General features: G+C 40.3%; 1 protein-coding gene and 1 long non-coding RNA gene across 4 annotated transcripts in view; one reads left to right on the top strand and one right to left on the bottom strand.

Annotated features, from left to right (window-relative positions):
- Positions 1-16,862, top strand: part of DCLK1 (doublecortin like kinase 1) — a 336,772-nt gene that overhangs the window by 52,213 nt on the left and 267,697 nt on the right. The gene's annotated exons all lie outside the window — the stretch shown is intronic.
- LOC122228374 lies at positions 1,112-5,407 on the bottom strand. Its single transcript, XR_006206552.1, has 4 exons — positions 5,378-5,407; positions 3,787-3,837; positions 1,336-1,444; positions 1,112-1,198 (listed from the first exon to the last, which is right to left on the bottom strand). It is a non-coding gene; the product is annotated as an uncharacterized LOC122228374 (long non-coding RNA).

The raw sequence follows: 16,862 nt of genomic DNA, 5'->3' as shown, positions 1-16,862 counted from the left end.
TCTCTACTTACCCTGTCTGTTCAATTCCTAAGCCTTTCTAGGTCCTCATGCACAAGTTCCTTTTCATTTCCATTGTCACGACCAGTGATGTTAGTCTTGAGCTGCCACATCAGCCTCTGTTTTGCACTTAGTCCTTTTCCACATCAGGGACCTGTTGGAAGCCTGCAGAGTAACAGTGGAGATCTTTCCACAACCGCCCTACTGTGGCCTCAGCGCCAGCCGTGGGACACCTGGGCTCCTCCCCTCCAGCGAGACACACACGTGTTTGGATGATGTGTCCTATTTTTGTGTGTGTTTACCTTCTCCCGCTGACGAAGTGCCCTTTTTCTCAGAGTCAGTGTCTTCATGCCTTGCAGTTTCGTCTTCTCCACACAGCCTTCCCTAAATATGATGAGTCACAATTTATAGAGGGATGCATTCTTTTTAAATACGATTTATCGTCAGATTGGTTTCCATACAACACCCAGTGGTCCTCCCAACAGGTGCCCTCCTCCATGCCCATCACCCACTTTCCCCTCCCCCCCACCCCCATCCACCCCCAGTTTGTTCTCTGTATTTAAGAGTCTCTTATGGTTTGCTTCCCTCCCTCTCTGTTTGTAATTTTTTTCCCCTTCCCTCCCCCCATGATCTTCTGTTAAGTTTCTCAAGATCCACATATGAGCGAAAACATATGGTATCTGTCTTTCTCTGACTGACTTATTTCACTTAGCATCACACTCCAGTTCCATCCACATTGCTACAAAAGGCCAGATTTCATTCTTTCTCATTGCCGTGTAGTATTCCATTGTGTATATAAACCACAATTTCTTTATCCATTCATCAATTGATGGACATTTAGACTCTTTCCATCATTTGGCTATTGTTGAAAGTGCTGCTGTAAACATTGAGGTACAAGTGCCCCTTTGCATCAGCCCTCCTGTATCCCTTGGGCAAATTCCTAGCAGTGCTATTGCTGGGTCATAGGGTAGATCTATTTTTAATTTTTTTGAGGAACCTCCACACTGTTTTCCAGAGAGGCTGTACGAGTTTGCATTCCTACCAAGAGTGCGAGAGGATTCCCATTTTTCCCGTTTCTCCACATCCTCACCAGCATCTATAGTCTCCTGACTTGTTCGTTTTAGCCACTCTGGCCGGCATGAGGTGGTATCTCAGTGAGCTTTTGATTTGTGCTTCTCTAGAGGGATGCATTCTTGAAGACCTAGTAAAAAGGCAGAGTCACAAAATTCAAGCCTGATTTTTTGTCTGCATAAGTTAGCAACCTTATTAATGTTTGATATCAGAATATTTTAGGTCTCCACAAAATAACGCCATTTGGGAACTCTACCCAAAACTGACCTGACTTTGTATTTCCGTCAGCACTTGGCTTGCAGTTTGCAGTGTCTTACCATCCACTTACTCCAGTCTCAGATGCTTCATTTACAGATAGCTCATCTCTTCAAACACCCTGAAAAAACATGTCAGTAGATTCAGCTTGTGGATCACTTTTAGTAATAATTTGATAAAATGTCATGGCTTTCACATGGCTGAGATGAGAGACTGGTGGGAGGACCTGCCCAACTGAGGAACCCATACCAACTAGTACAAATACATCATTTTGCACTTGGAGGGGTTTCAGCTGCATACAGCAAGCCTCCATCCTGTGAGCATTGTTCAGATGCTTTTTAACACACTTTGGTCTCTGTCCTAAAGAAAACATAATTGGTAGGCTTATTGTCTTGGTCAGTTGGGACAATTATAACAAAATACCATCGACTAGGTGGCTTAAACAACAAACATTTATTTCTCCCAGTTCTAGAGACTGGAAAGTCTAAGACCAAGGAGCCAGCAGATTCTGTGTCTGGTGAAAGCCCTTCTTGTCTTGTAGGTGTCCACCTTCTCACTGTATGACAGAGAGGAAGCTCCTGGGTCTCTTTCTCTTCCTACAATGTCATGGGGGCTCTACCCTCGTGATCTCCTCTAAACCTAACTGACTCCCAAAGCCTCCACTTCCAAATGCCACCACGTTGGGAATTAGGGCTTCAACATATGGGTTTGGGGGAAGCACAAACATTCAGCCCATAGTAGTTATGTTACTGATGTATGGGTTAGTGAGAGGATCAGATGATTATGACACACGAAATGACGGGTCACGCAAAATCATATTAATGTTTGTGATATTGCAAGCTCTATATTTATGTCCCCAGTATCAGTTATATAAGTATTGGTTAGGGCAATAGCTTGACATTAATTTATGGGGAAATGACATGGATTTGTTAACCAGAATGGGCCAACCATGTATAATTGACTTGCTAAGGCAAACCCAGGGGGACACATGTGGCAAAGCGTGTGGCTCTAGGGGGTTGGCTGTCTCATTGCATTGTTCCAAGTGATGAGTCTGTGTTTACAGTGCTGACTACATCTGGCTGGAGCCCCTTCCACTTTCTTCCATTACACCTTCCTCATGGCTTTCATGTAGCACTTTTTAAAGTATTATTTCTTCCTTTTTTAAAAAATTATTTTATTTTATTTTTGAGACAGAGAGAGACAGAGTGTGAGCAGGGGAGGGGCAGAGAGAGAGCGAGACACAGAATCCAAAGCAGGCTCCAGTCTCTGAGCTGTCAGCACAGAGCCCGATGCGGGGCTTGAACTCACAAACCGCGAGATCATGACCTGAGCTGAAGTCGGACGCTTAACCGACTGAACCACCCAGGTGCCCCTAAAGTATTATTTCTTCCTATTTACATGTCTTCTGCGCTAATAGATTTTTAGGTGTTTGAGGACAAGGACTGTCTATTCATCTCTGCTTTCTCCAGCACTGGCAAAGTGGTTGGTACTTAATACCCTCATAGTAAACAGTTATAGAGATGTCTCAGTGATCTGTTTCTGGGGGTACGTTGGCAAGCCAGTGTGCATCCAGAGGGGGTGCAAGTAGATTGCTGAAAATTCTTGAATCATAGTTATATAGTCGGTGAACTGGGATTGTTTGGTCTGGAAAATATTGTGTGTACTCAATATGTTACAATTTGAGGAAGAACATGAGATACAGAAAGGACATAAAGCACAGTGGTTAAGAGCTAATAGCAGTGTGACCCTAGGCAAGCCTAGATGTATCCATTTGTTTTTTAATTTTTTTAATGTTTACTTATTTTTGAGAGAGAGAGAGAGAGAGAGAGAGAGAGAGAGAGAGAGAGAGAAACAGGATGAGTGGGGGAGGGACAGAAAGAGAGGGAGACATAGAGTCCAAAGCAGGCTCCAGGCTCTGAGCTGTCAGCACAGAGCCCGACGCACAGCTTGAACTCATGAACCCGAGATCATGACCCGAGCCAAAGTGGGATGCTTAACTGACTGAGCCACCCAGGTGCCCCTAGTTGTATCCATTTGTAAAATGGGACAGGACACAGTGAGCACCTCACTGGCTGGTTGGAGAAGTCCCAGGAGGTGTTCAGTAGGTGGTGCCACTTTCTCTACTCCTCTGCCTACTTTTCCTCTATCTCCTCTCTTTCTCTTTCCCCCTCCTCTGCAGCCCTCAATCGGAAGATTGTTCTATCTGTTTTATAGGCAAGAAAGATAAGACTAGGAGGGTTAAATGATTTGTTTAAAATTTCTTAGGGAGAGATGAAAGAAGGAACTATAATCTAGGTGTTGGGCCGTTCTTTCTTAGGATGACCATCTTCAGACATCCGAGAGGGCATGGTGTACAAGACGTAGACAAGTTAGAGCATGTTGCTTCAAAGAGCAGAGCCAGGACTAACGGTAGATGTCACCCAGGTGAAGTGTAGGGTGGCAGGTGCCATCTGAACTTCTAACCATTAGAGCTGCTGTTGGAATCAGGAATTTCCCATTGTTAGGAATGTGCACCTGCAGGAACCGGGGAAACAGAATAATAGTCAGCAGGACTGGAACAAGGGGATCTCCCCACTGGGGCAGAGAAGCATACTAGACACCTCTAAGTCCATTCTAAATTTAAACATATACTATTCTTATAGTAAGTCTTTCACCTTCCCTTACATCTGGAATGGCACTATGCCATTAATTCTTTGAATTGATGTAATTTCAATACTGGTACAAGACTTGAGATCTTATATTCTTCTGGGGAGAGCCAGGTTTGAAAAGTTCTTCTTCTGTTAAAGTATGTGTAGGGGGGGAGAATTCTCAGGACTATATAATCAGAATGGCACACAATAGCAGAGATGGAAGGAGAACTCAAGCGCAATCAGAGCTTTTCAGGAATTCAGCTAATGACCACTTGCATTAATTCTCAGATTGTTTTTAAGAATTGAGCCATCTGCGGTTTCCAGGCACTGGTTCCCTTCAATAAGGAAGACTAGGGAAGTAAAGATGATATTCGAAAATGAAAGGTATGTGACAGCTGTGAATGTGCCCATAAATACTCGTGTAAGCTCTACCTATTCCAAAGAGACAACAGAAATCTGACATCTTTTACATTACTAATTGGTAACCCTACCTCAGTCAGCGTTTCTCTGCATACATTTCAAAACACAATTTTTTTCTCTGTTAAACGTTTGGTTTGTCTGTGCAACAATTTCTATTTACTCAAGAAAAAGAAAGTAGTCTTATGGATTAAAAAAAGTGTGACGGGGCAAGAAATACAAGATATATTAAAAGGGGGTCGGTAAGACAGCACTAGCATTTATTAAGCACCTATGTTGAGCTTTGGCTGTTATTCATAAATCTCATTTAATTCTTATTAATCTCATCCACATTTTATGGATGAGGATTGGAGGCTCATATGTTAAATAACCCAAAGCCCTGCAATAAAGAAATGCTGCTCTATCTTATGAGGCAGACAAGAGAGAGAGAAATTTTTCATAGAAATGGGTCGTTCATTTGCCTTTATAAAATTGTTTGGGAGCTCTAAGTTATAAGGCAGTTGGTGGCATGTGACATACAGTTGATTTCCCAGAATAGTCAGATGCAGCTTATAAATAATAGCTATGTTTATTGGTTTCATCCTCACTCCTATTTCCCCTCATTCTGTGCTCCCATATATCACTCCCTACATGAGAAGAATGTGTTATTCAGAAGACCATAGTAATAATAGAGTACAAGAACTAATGGAAACAAACCTGGCAATATATATCTACTTGTTTTACACAGGAATGAAGTCTATAGCATTCTGCTTGTGATCTGGAAAGAATTTATATTTTGCAGATGATTCTAAAAATAGTCTTTACCTTCAAAAACCATCTGTTTTTTTTCAAAACACAATTTTTTATGCCATTCCTCATTTGAATTCTAAAAATGTATTTGCCACCCTTGGATGAGGGTGATGTGGTTTACTTGAAAAATACATTTTTTTTCCTTAAACATTTAAAAATAAAATATTTGTGCCATTCCATTGGTGGGAATTCAGCAGCAATGATAAGAATAGAGTTACCTTCTGTGTCTAATATTGTCCTTACAGTTGCTTTGTTTCATAGTTTTATAAATTGAGCTTTCTGGTTTCCTTGGAAACCCAATTGTCGACATGGGTTGCTAAGGAGCAGCCTTTGCTGCACAAAGCATAAGGAGCTGTGAGTCTGCTGCTGAGTGACTTCATTCTTGGCCGCTGCCAAGGCTCCCACAGGCGGTGGGAATCTTAGTACTTGTGCGAGTGAGGCCTCCATCTTGATTTTCAGCCTGAAGGATTCTGATGGATTTTCCTGGCCTTTCTTATCCTGACAGTTACGCTTAGGTATAGGTGCTTATGGGAAGTGACCATCGTGTGGTATTTCAGAGCATCTAAGTTCTCTTCTCTGTTTCATCAATCATTTGATGTCAATGACTTATTCAACAAAGGAGAATCTCTTGCTGCAAGATATCAAATTAGCCGTATTGTCTTCTTTCTTAAATTTGGCACTGGGCTATCATGAAAGGAGGCCAACTGTTCATCTTTGTAAATCAGCATGGTAGTATGATACTGATATTGGATTGGATATGATCTACATTGTCTAATATTCCAGCTGGAACAGCTGTAGATTATAGGGCATGTACTTGTACCACAATCAAATGGCTTTCCCAATTAAAAAATAACCTAGAAACTGTAACCTTTCTCTGTATTCATGTACAACAGATATTGCAGTTCTTATAGAAATAATTTCTTAACTTGGCTTATACAGATTTTTGAATATGACTTTATAAGTTATTTCAGACATAGTAATTCAGATGCAGGTCTGTCTGTGATGTTCCACGTGCCTGTCTATTTCACGGGTGCGTGTTGCATTAGGACTACAGTGATGTGTGCGTCTTTGAGGTCAGAAGTAGCAAGGCCCTAATTTTTAAAATAGGCGCTAAGGACAAGTACAAGCTCCACTTCTATAACCCAGGTGTGAGTCAGCCAGAGCCATTGTCCTTAGCTGTCAGGCCTGGAGGGCTGATTTGGGTTATGGCAGGTGGTGATGCAATTAAGCCCTTACTGAGCACCATTCACCTCTTTGCTTGGTTTTGGTTGATAGCACTCTGTAAATTCATCATATTGTGTTAATTATCTATCAGAGATCCTCAAATTCAAACCGTTTGTTTTGTGGCTCCAAATAATTGAGACTGTTGTTCCTCATGAGACACATGAGTTACTCTCTCTGAACCTCAAGTTCATCGTCTATAGTATTGGCAAATAATAGTATCTCATATTTATTGTAGGTTATTGTAGGACTAAGTGAGACAACATATGTGAAATGTTTAGTTAGGTGTCTCGGTCTTAAGAGGCCCTTAAAAATAGCATCTGTTTTCCAGAAGAAGAAAATCTATAAAGATAGATAGATTAGCAGTTCCTGGGGCTGGAGGTGTGAGCAGAGAATCACAGCAGCCTGGTGTGAGGAATATTTCTGGGCTGATAAAAGTGTTCTAAAAGTGGATCATAGTGATGGTTGCATACTGTATATATATTGACTAAAAATCATCGTACACTTACAATGGGTGAATTTTATGACTGAAGATTATTGAACTGTACGCTTAGGATGGGTGAAATTTGTAATGTGTAAATCACACCTTAATAAAGCTGTTTAAAAAAGTCAGAGCTATAAGTAATACCAGATCTGTTTTCCCCTTCCTTTTCTCATCAAGTTATTTGTTACTTGAACTTATTTAACTGTCATTTAAATGGAGATGGCATGTATGTTAATTTTTGAATGAAGTCTAATGTGTGCATATATAAAAATGAATTTGAGTATGTTTGTATTTCTCCAACCATGCTAATCCCAAGGCGAGAAACAATTAAAGCATTTTAAGTTGACCAAATTCTTATTAACTTTGGAAATAAGTCACCTCGATAGAGCAAGGTTCTTCCTGGTGTGGTGTGAATGGATAAGCAGGTGTGTCTGTGAATGATGTTTTCACACAGTGGGAGATCTTCACTGTGCCGTGCTTGGAAATTAAACCTTGTTTCTCATAGGCTGTCTTTGATGTACTAGTAACGTCTTGGAAGATGTTATTTATTAAGCCAAGATATTCCAGAATCCATGTAATGATGAGCATGGATAATATTGGAATTTATTGTATGTGTACGTATTATGACACAACAGAACATAATGACTTTTGTGATTATCTTATAGGATTCCTAGTTATCTAGAAACTTTGACTTTCATGACTGTGTGAGGGTAGAGGTAATTACCATGTTTTTGTAACTGACACATCAAATCCTTTTAAAGAAGTTAGAGCTGCTAGTTGCAGAGTATATCACTGTTATCCTGCTTTTGAGACTCATGTTCAGTTGACTGTGCTGTATCTATTCATTCAATGCAACCCTTTTATTGAGCACCTAATATGTGTTAGTGATTTTCTAGATGTTGTGGGTAGAGCTGTCAAAGAAGATAGAAATTCAGCATTAAATGTGCTAAATTTGAGACCTCCGCCAGTCATACAAGTGGGGATGTTGAATGGTCAGTTGATTCAAGTCTGGAATTCAGGAGAGAGATGTGGGCTGAAGATATAAATTAGGAAGACGTCAGCAGATAGATAATATTTAAAGCCATGAAACTAGATGAGCTCACCAAGGAAATGAGTGTCACCAGAGAAGCGTTCCAAGAAGCAGCCTTAATTTTGCAGTGCTCTCAAATTAAGGAAAAGATTAAGGAAAAGACAAGACACCACATAGAGGACTGAGGAGGAGTGACTAGATGAGGGAATCAGCAGAGTGAGGCGTTCTGGAAGCTGGGTGAAGGCAGTGCTCAGGAGGGCAGTGACAGTGCCCAGGAGGGCAGCGACATCTGGACATAAGCTGCCAATGGCGAGGGGAAGATGAGCCCTGAGAACTGACGTTTGAATATAATAACCGAGGGGTCGCTGACAGTGTTGATGAGAGCATTCTGGGTGGAAAAGTGGGGCCTAAGCCTGATGTAGGTCGGGGGTTTAGGAAGAAGTGAGAGGGGAGAAATTGGAACAAAGAGAGACAACTCTTTCTGGAAGAAATGGGGAGGAAGCTGGTGAAGGAAGTAGGGGAATATGGATGATTTTAATCAGATATTCAAATCTGTAAACATTGAGCGTTTGGTCTACATGGGCTAAATTAGGTAATCATTTCTTTGTTATGTCTATCTGACAACACATAATCAGTACTAGTATTTTTTGAGTTTCAATTCGCAATTTGTCAGTTTCTACAATAAACTTCAAGTTATCATGTTATATGTCCATTAATTAATATACATATTCCCCACAACCAAAAAGCTGTAGAGGGGCGCCTGGGTGGCTCAGTCAGTTAAGCATCCAACTCTTGGTTTCGGCTCAGGTCATAATCTCACGGTTCTCGAGGTCAAGCCCTGCATCAGGCTCTGCACTGACAGTGTGGAGCCTGCTTGGTATTCTCTCTCTCTTTTGCACTCTCTGCCCTTCCCCTGCTCACATGCTCTCTCTCTCTCTCTCTCTCTCTCAAAAGAAAAAAAAGAAGAAAAAGAAAGCAGTAGAACCCAGTGGTTAAATCCACCTTATGTCATTCAGCCTGGGATTTGAGTCTCTGTTCTGCGCTCTCTTGGCTGTGTGAGCCAGGAAAGTCCTTAAGAAATTGTTCTAAGCTTCAGCTTCCTCACCTGTAAAACTGGGGTGGCAAAGTTCTTACCTTTACCTTTGTAAATTTATGTGAAAGAATGCGGTTAATAGCACCTGTATAAACTTCCCAGCAGAGGTTAGCTATTCCTGTAGCTATTAATTTATAGTTTGATATGAAGTAACATGATGAAGTAGAAAGAACACAGGATCCTTGGGTTTCTACCCCATTTTGTCACTCAACCTCTGTGCATGTTACTTAACATTGTTGAGTTAGTTTCCTTATGTCTGAAACGGCAATAATAGTGATGATGATACTTAGGGGATTAAATGATATGTTTGTAAACACTTTGTCTCTTATAAAGTGCTATGCAAACATTAATTTCGCTCATTTAAAATGAGATTGTTTCTTCAATTTATTAGATCTCTTACATTAGATTTATAAATTAAGAAAGACTAAATCTTAGCACACTTTTGCAGTTGTGAGTGTTTAATTTCAGGGGACATTTGGATTCCAAAGAGAATAAAGCTATCCTGTGGCAAAGTAAGAAGATATGCTCATATTAATGTTGGTAAAATTTTTTGAAATGTTAAAGATGCTACAAAAAAGAAGAATAGAAATGTGTACCCTATTACACATATATGCAATTATATACAATTTATTTTCCATATGGACTGGCTCAAGTGAACTAGCCTACCTGGGGCCAAGCAGGTTGTCTTTTATTTTTCTACCAGAACACTACGTCCCTTAGGTCTCTTTCTAAAGATGGAGAAAAATGATACATAACAGCTGGTAAAAGACAAAGACAAGGGAAATGAGGTCAGCCAATGATCTAAGAAACCTTCCAAGTAAGAATAACCTAATGGAAAAAACTGAGGTTCGTGTGGCCTTGTTTGGCGAAAATCGCTCCCAATGTCATACGAATTCTCTGCTTGAAAACTGAAGTGGCTCAAATCACTTTTGAGCCCTCTTGGTCATCTTTTTTTAAAAAATGCTTATCTATTTTTAAGAAGAGAGCATGAGAGCTAGGGGAGAGGGAGAAAGAGAGAGAGAGAGAGAGAGAGAGAGAGAGAGAGAATGAATGAATCTGAGAGCACAGAGCTGGACAATGCAGGGCCCGATCTCGAGAACTGTGAGGTTATGACGTGAGCCGCAATCAGGAGCTGGACGCTCAGCCGACTGAGTCACCAGGCACCTCATCTCTTGCTTGTCTTTTAAGGACGTAGAACAGCCAAGGCTTGTGCTGTCACTACTAGTTCATAGTAATTCAGCACACAGATCTTTTCAAAATCACTTCCCTGGGGTTTGTTCCCCATAATTTTCAGAACCCATGAGATCCCTTTTGGAGCTGGCATTATGTCCATTTTGAGAAGAAACAAACTGGTTTCTAGGGGAGGTGACCTTATTGGGTCAGGGCTGGCACTGAAGCCACTTGAGTGAGTTGGTGATCTAAAGCAGACTTTTGTTTCACCTTTCCAGGCAGTTATGCAACAAATGGGAATTGTAAACTTCTGAGCTACCTTGGATGCCTGAAGATTTAAATTTTTTAATAACACAAGCCTCTTGAGTTAAAATTGCATCTGAAATTGTTTCTTTAACATTCATTCATTTTTGAGAGACAGAATGTGAGCGGGGCATCCTCTCTGAAGCAGGCTGCAGGCTCTGAGCTGTCAGCATAGAGCCCGACACAGGGCTCAGACTCACAGACTGCGAGATCACGACCTGAGCTGAAGTCGGACACTTCACCGACTGAGCCTCCCAGGCGCCCTGAGTTAAAATTACATCTAAACTCACTCTCTTTTCACCAAACACACAGTTGGTCCTCAAGAACTCTTTGTTGACTAGCCGACTGCAGTATTCTGTTGGAGCACAGGTAGTAGTAATTCTGATTCATTGCTGCTGATGCACAGAACGCTCGGCATTTGTTTCAGAGGAGTAACACCAGATTCTAGCGTTTAAATCCTTTGAGATTGTATGCCTTGCAGGTCACTCTGGAACATACACAACAAGTTAAATACTACCACTGCTCTGAGAGTGATAACAGACGGGACGTCAAACAAGAAGACAGCTAGACGATGATTCCAAAGCAACATTGACATAAGCATTGAAGTTGTGACACAGCCTGAGTGAATGAAAGATGGTGGTGGGAACAGGTGGCTGGTCAAGGGACTGGAGGCTGGACCTATTTCCTGGAAGGGGCGTCAAAGCTGATGGGTGGAGAGGAAAGGAAAAGGTGTTTCAGGGGAAGAGAACGGGGAAAGCAGTGGCACTGGTGGTAGCAGGGAGGGGAGTAAGGAGTAAGCAGTGGTCATTTCCTGTTACTTTGTTAGTGACTGAAATTTGCCTCATGAACAAGCTCTGTGGCTTTCACGCGGCCTAATAACTTGGAGCCTTGGGGTGAAAACCAAAATACATTTGAACAAATTAAGTCATGTTTTCATTGAAGACAGAGGCTTGAATAGATGTGCATTCTTGGTTTCTTCATTTCTCGTCTTTATTTCTGTCGCATGTTGGCCAAGTTACATAGCTTGATTTGAACTCAGTCTAACTACCATTTGGGTTCAGGAAGAGGGTTGTGGTTTAAAAGAATCAATCTCTTGAAGCGTTTCCCTACATTTTAATTACAGTTCAGAATAACATTTTCCAATTATTGTCTGGAAATAAATTATTTTCTGGAAAGTACACTTTTCCAACAAAACCTTGTGCTCGGTTTCTTTCAACATTGTTCCGTTCCTATAGTACCTCAGTTTCTTCTGATAAATGGAAGTTCATGCTAAGTGTCTTATGTGATTGACAGGATGAAATTAGTATGATGTCATGTGAAAATCATGTACACTGAAAGGTGCTTTAGACTACCCTAAAGTGATATTCTATCTATAACTTACCTGACTGGTTGTATTTGACTATACGTACCCTAAAGTGGTGTTATATTATTAAATGAAGTCAGGTGAAATCTGTTCTTTTATTGCTATCTTTGGAAATAGTAACATGCATTTTATTATTGTCTTTCCCTTTGTCTTAGCTTATTTTCATATTATCCTGAAGTTTTTAGTTATCCAAACTAGTAGTGTGTTTTGAAAGACCATGTATACTTCATAGCATCCATTACTCGTGATCTTCGAGCATTTGAAATACCCTGTTTTGAAACTAGTGAAGCAAATTATGGGTTTCCCCCCTGAATCTTTTAAAAAAGCATTCCAGAAGATTATTGTGGAGAACACATTTAATTTCAAATTTTGTGTGTTAGGCCCCATCATGAGGAGATTTGTTTGTTTGTTTGTTTTTAAAGCTTTCTTTGTTGATCAAGTTAATGATTTATTCAATATTGGAGATTTCTTTGTAAAAGAATTGTGAAAGTTTGTATAAAAGACTCTGCTCTGCCAAGAGTCAGAAAAAGAAAAAGCTTAGGAGTAGAGTTAAAAAGAAGTCTAAGGATTTGATTTTTGGCCTATAAAAACTGTGTTATACGAGTTTTACATAGAAGTCATTCAGAGCTGAGTTTCAGATTTATTTAGAGAGGCTCATATTCACTGAATACCAAACAGTTCTTTTTTACTGTGGCTTTGTTTAAAGAGTTTAGGATTGATTTACATGGTCTCTTATTTATAACCTGAGAGCAGGACAGTGTAGCCAGTCAGAATGATGTACAGTATCAGAAGCATGTTAACTAGACACAGAGCAATTCATCTCTGTTGCTCAGCATGAAACTCGCCGGGTCATCTATTGCCAAAATCATAGGAACAGTATGCTTATAGGCTTAGCAAATTTGGCTGTGCTTTTTTTTATACCGTAAGTTGTCAAAAATCACAATATAAAAAGCTGGAATCCAAATTTGGTATTGTGGTTTTTTTAAAAATGTTCATCAGTTTGGTCATATTTCCTAATTATATTCTTCTGAATATGTAATTTTTCCTTCCTACTCTTTAAAAATATGAACACATTTATATATGTGGGTAGTTCTTTTGTGCTTCCCTAATATTCAGATGGTAACTTTGTTTTCTAAAGCACCCAAAGCATATGTCCGGCACCCCTACAAAACATCTGACTGAAGAACAAAACTGATTTTGGGGGTCAGGTGGAGGAGGGAGCTCTTCTCATTTAGCAGAGAGGTTTTGGAGGAATAGCAGGGAATGTTTCATGTTTATCATCTCCTAGGGCAGAAGGCATAGCCTAAGAGAAGCATATTGGAAATCTAATGGAAAGACAGGGCCCTGGGATTTTGGCTGAACCAAGACTACCCCACAAGGAAGCAGAGCTGTAATATGGTACCAGGACCCACACTCTTCAAAGCTATTAGCCTTAATTGCTGAATTATGATGAAAGGAAGAGGAAGGAAGGAAGGATGGATGGAAGGAAGGAAATAAAAAGAAAAGAACGGAGAAGAAAGAAAAGGAAGGAAGGGAAGAGAAAAGAAAAAAGAGAAAAAAGAAAAGAAAAGAAGCAAGAAAGGGAACACCTGGAGCACCCAATAGGTTGGGTGTCCGACTTCGGCTCGGGTCATGATCTCGCAGTTCCTGGGTTTGAGCCCTGCATTGGGTTCTCTGCTGTTACTGCAGATGGATCCTGTGTCTACCCCACACCCCCCCGCCTCTCCCCCCCTCATGCTGTCTCTCAAAAATAAACAAACATTTAGAAAAAAAGAGAGGGAGAGAGAGGGAAGGAAGGAGAGGGAGAGGGAGGGAAGGGAAAGGGAAAGGATCAAGGAAGGAAGGAAGGAAGGAAAAGAAAAGAAGACACCAATTATTAGCACATATTCTTTACAGATCCCCTAATTTATGATGGGAGAAGGTGTAGGTGCCAGATTGAACCTTGCTGAGCTCCTTAAAGCATCTGCAAACAAAATGGAAACTTCAGAGAGGAATGTGCCAGTGGTTACTTCAAAGGCTAGTCCAGTGTCTTGTTTCTAATTATGACAAGATGTGTTTGGGAAAGTAGTCAGGGCCATTTACACTCATTTTACAGACCAGGAAAGCAATGTGCCCAGTGATTGACAAGGCAGCTACAGCTGTGGGTTCTGGTATTCCAGGTCCAGTCTGGTCCAGAATTTCCCTCACAGGAAGAAATGTAAGTTGGGTGGGAAAGCCCTGGATTGACCTTGGGGCCCTGTCCTTACTTACTGTATTATCGTGGGAAAGGACTCGACCTTTCTAACCTGCAGGTGCCTGGTCTGATAGAAACGTTAGGTGTTCAACCTACATCATGAGGTTATTTGAGGTGCAGATAACACCATGTATATTGTGGCCCCTGGCAAATTGTAAATTACTATGCAAATTAGAAGCGATGAAGTTGTTGTGATTCTGATATCTGTGACTTAACATATTTTAGTGGTTTCTTTTTCTTTTCTGTGCAAATACAACATCTGGTAAAAGAGGAAAATTTTTCAACAGCCGTAACTGTATACCTCAGACCTTTACTATTGCTATTAGTATTTTGATATAGTCATATATAAATGATTAAGAATGTACATAGATATCCTTCTGTATATTCAATTTCTTATCCCCTGTTTCTTTTCCATAATACCATGGCATATGCATTTTTCTACGTATAATATACTTTCAATGGTTATTTAATTGTTGGCAGTTGAGAGTTTGAAAAATGTTAAAAGGATGTGTCATATTATCCAGGTGGGTCTTTAGCTAATTGTCATAAGTCTTATCACAGCATCTTAGAAGCTGGGGTGTCGAGTCTCCACATCAGTCATTGAAGATTGTCTTCCAAACCATTCTTCCTTTCGTATTTTCTTTCCACTCTTGCATAGGAAGAACTACCCCAAATTCCAAGTTCTGGGTATGAATACTGGCTAGGAGTTATTGCATGCCTCTTCTGCGCCCAGCACATGTCTCATAGATTAGCTGTGTAGTCATCATAAGACCCCTAAGACAGGTGCTGCTATTATCCCCATTTTACAGATGAGTAAACTGAGGCACACAGTGTTTCATCATGTTAGGATCACTTAGTGAGTGAGTTTTGAAGCTAGGGTTTAAACTTAGGTGTTTTCTCTGGGAAGTCCTAGGCATCTCATGACACAGGTAGCTAAGAAACACAATTTATATATTTTGTTCAACTGTTACATATTTACAATCTGTCTTAGGTCAGGGATTCCAGAGATAAAATCTTTTACAGAAGAGTGAGTGTTTGGGGAACATTTCCTGCATTATTTAGGAAAGAGAATGAATCATTAGTTCTGTTGCCTTTCCTTATTTAGTCACCATTGGAGGAAGATAACGAACTCAAAGTAATGGCATTGCAATACTATTTTTTTGTTTGTTTGTTTTTGGGTTTTTTTTTTTTTTTTTTGCAATACTGTTTTTACTTGAGAATAAAATTCTGATCATTGGAGATGGGTACTCTTATTATGCAATAAATCTGAAGATTTTACACAGAATTTTCATGTTTTACTACTTTTTTTTTTTGTACAGTAGCCCCTGTTATTCCTTGCCCAGAATAAAGACAAAGTTACCCCTTTCCTTCGCTGTTTCCTACCTTCTTATAAACTAAAGTTCAGTGGGCCTTTGTCTTATCTGTAGCTAAATGGCATTAGTCTTGAGCAAAGAGCTCAACAAATTTATAATGAACAATTTGCTGTATATGTTTCCTTTTGGCCATTTGCTTGACTACCGTATACTCAATGATGTTTTAAAGCTTTGTGGGTTTTCAGATTAGCAGATGCATTATTTTACCTTGTTTGCTAAATCCAGTGAAGGCCTCTAGTCAGTCTTGTTCACAGCAGGAACGTGATATATGAATAGTATTCATCAAATACTGCATGTGGGACTCTTCCCAATGACCTCTTCCTTTTTTTGTGAGAACTGTTTGGCATACCTTTATTACTTTTCATCTTACTTGCTTATTACAGATTAATTACAGCTGTCAAAGTGCCAGAACCTACCCTGTAAGTCATGTTTTAAAAACGTAATCATCTGTTTCATGGATTTATGAAACTCTTTGTGGGGATTTCTTGTAACAGCATCCACTAATCATTTCACTTCTTTGTGCAATAAAGATTTACTGCTTGTTTTTTATGTGCCAGGGTGAGAGCTAGGAACTAGGTGTATGTTAATGAATAAACCTGTGGCTTGGAAGTCTTTTAAAAAGGTGTAATTCCTAACTAGATACTGAAAATACACCAGATATTCTTGTCCAATAAGAGAAAAGTTCCCTTTAGCTGTTTCCACATTTTTGAAAAAATTTTTAAGTTTATTTATTTATTTTGAGAGACAGAGACAGGGCGAGTGGGGGAAGGGTAGAGAGAGGGAGAGAGAGCATCTCAAGCAGGCTCCCAGCTACCAGCTTAGAGCCTGATGTGGGGCTCGAACTCATGAAACTGTGAGATCATGACCTGAGCTGAAACCAAGAGTCGGATGCTTAACTGACTGAGCCACGCAGGCGCCCCTCCACATTTGCTTTTCAAACTGGCAGTCTTTTCTCTTATGGTGGAAAGAAACAAACCCCCTATACTGACCATTTCCCTATCCCAGCTAGCAAGGAGTGGGCACTTTGGCAGGTATAGTAACTTCTGAAATATCGGGCACACCTGTACCCTTCTTTACCTCCTTGCCTTTTCCCCAAGTGACCTATGCCACACCTTCTCCAAAAATGAGAGTCTCAGGACATTGAAGTTGCTGGGAAGCAGAGTAATTGTGCATATTTTTTTTCTTTCACATATCTTAAAAACGGTCAGAGTCTTAACTGAAGCCATGATTCAGTGATCTAATTTCCTCACGAAGCAGAGAAGTCATTTGGAGGGAAGATTCTGAATCCCCTTTGGTTTCTCCTTTCTCTTCTACCTTTTGCAGGGTCCCTAGGACATCTGGGGGCACCGAACTTCCAGCTACAGAAGGTGTCATCTGGGACCTTCCAAAGTATCTAAGAGTCAAGTCTAAATGTACTTTGCAGTATCCTGGTG

This window comes from Panthera leo, chromosome A1, assembly GCF_018350215.1.
Source record: "Panthera leo isolate Ple1 chromosome A1, P.leo_Ple1_pat1.1, whole genome shotgun sequence".
Classification (NCBI taxonomy): domain Eukaryota; kingdom Metazoa; phylum Chordata; class Mammalia; order Carnivora; family Felidae; genus Panthera; species Panthera leo.
The sequence above is the reverse complement of the archived record's forward strand: the minus strand, read 5'-3'. Positions and strand labels throughout refer to the sequence as shown.